The sequence below is a fragment of the Olea europaea genome, unplaced genomic scaffold, assembly GCF_002742605.1.
Source record: "Olea europaea var. sylvestris unplaced genomic scaffold, O_europaea_v1 scaffold28787, whole genome shotgun sequence".
NCBI classification, from domain to species: Eukaryota; Viridiplantae; Streptophyta; class Magnoliopsida; order Lamiales; family Oleaceae; genus Olea; species Olea europaea.
This window is the reverse complement of record NW_019247328.1, coordinates 1-1,421: the sequence shown is the minus strand read 5'-3', so window position 1 is coordinate 1,421 and position 1,421 is coordinate 1. Positions and strand designations below refer to the sequence as shown.

The 1,421-nt window shown below is 34.7% G+C and overlaps 1 long non-coding RNA gene across 2 annotated transcripts; it reads right to left on the bottom strand.

The window, feature by feature from the left end:
* Positions 1 to 66: 66 nt before the first annotated feature.
* LOC111384253 lies at positions 67 to 1,421 on the bottom strand. Of its 2 annotated transcripts, XR_002700868.1 has the most exons (5): positions 1,408 to 1,421; positions 732 to 1,075; positions 438 to 644; positions 257 to 341; positions 67 to 175 (listed from the first exon to the last, which is right to left on the bottom strand). It is a non-coding gene; the product is annotated as an uncharacterized LOC111384253 (long non-coding RNA). The 2 variants fall into 2 exon arrangements; XR_002700867.1 differs by lacking the exon at positions 1,408 to 1,421 and having other exon boundaries at positions 732 to 1,401.

Sequence of the window (1,421 nt, the reverse complement as noted above, 5' to 3'; positions counted from 1 at the left end):
CACACACACACACACACGTGTATGCACGCATATATAGAACTAGGAAAAATAAATTATTTATACTTACAAGTGTCTCTTCAACAAGTTTGCATATAGGTTCACCATTCTTTTTTATATGTGCTGCTGCCCAAACCTCCTTATGACCTATAGAAGATGGATTGCTGCTCTTCTTTTGCTAAGAGAGTGAAGAATTGTATGATAAGAATCTGGAGCAAATGATTTACTTAGTCAAATTAAAGAAGGAATGTTACCATACCTTCACGTAATCTGGCAAATCCCTTGCGACTGCATGTGTGTGTGATTTGTTTTTCTTGAATTTCTCTAAATCTTTGGCTTTTAACCTAACAATCATATTTCCAAACTTATATAAGTTCATTGATAATTAATCATAGCTCAGAATAAATTTGATCTAAAAAAAGGGAAAAGGCAGAATTTACCATAAATTATATACTCGTCTTTCCCTACACAAACTTCTTCCTTTGTTGGGGTTTAAGTATATTATCAGGTTTGAGTTTCATTCTTTCAGCTTCATTTGGTGCTTCTCTAATCTTTTTCACAAGTCGAGACTTCAACGCTCTTCAGAGACCACCCATTTCTTTAAAAATGTAGTCTTTTTGCCACTCTTCATATACTTTGAACCTTTGCTGCATGTTATAAATTTTCAATTTTATACAATATCAAATATTTATTACGTTGTATTATATAACGTCAAATTATTTTGAAGGATGTACCTGAATATCTTTCCACATAACAAGTTTCATATCATCTGAAAGATATCGCCAGTCAACAAGAGTATACGGTACAATCTCCCTCACAAGACGACCAAGAAAGGAAGATAAAGTGACAAATAGTGATTGTCCCATTTCATTAAACTTTACTTCAATTGGAGCAATGACTTCGTTCAAATTCTTCATTTGGGTAGGGCCACTCTTCTTCTTTTGGACTTGTTGAGTCTTTCCTTCAGAAGGTGTAACATTTTGTTGCAATAGACTCGTATCGTCCACATGTGTTCTTTGGTTTTCATTACCACTCATGTCTACATCATCTTCTGGGGTAACCTCATGTGACGCCTCATCTGTAAATGTGTTAGTGATGGACCTTGTTGTACAGTTTTTTGGTAAATCAACAAGTGAATGATAACTTTTCATATATAAACACACACACCCCCATGTGCACTGATATTTATATACATATATACACGATCATACATACATATGAGCTTGTCATTGGCAAACACAAAATAGATGAGCCATGTGTGTCAGCAGATACTTAGGCCAGTTGTGAATAACCAAGCACTCATGTTGAAGCTCCCTTATGGCATCTTTATTATGCGAATTTGGTAATTAAACATATGCGAAAAAAATATCTTGTTTACTATATTGAAATGTTAGGAGCTTTGGCACTCACCTGCACCTAACAGG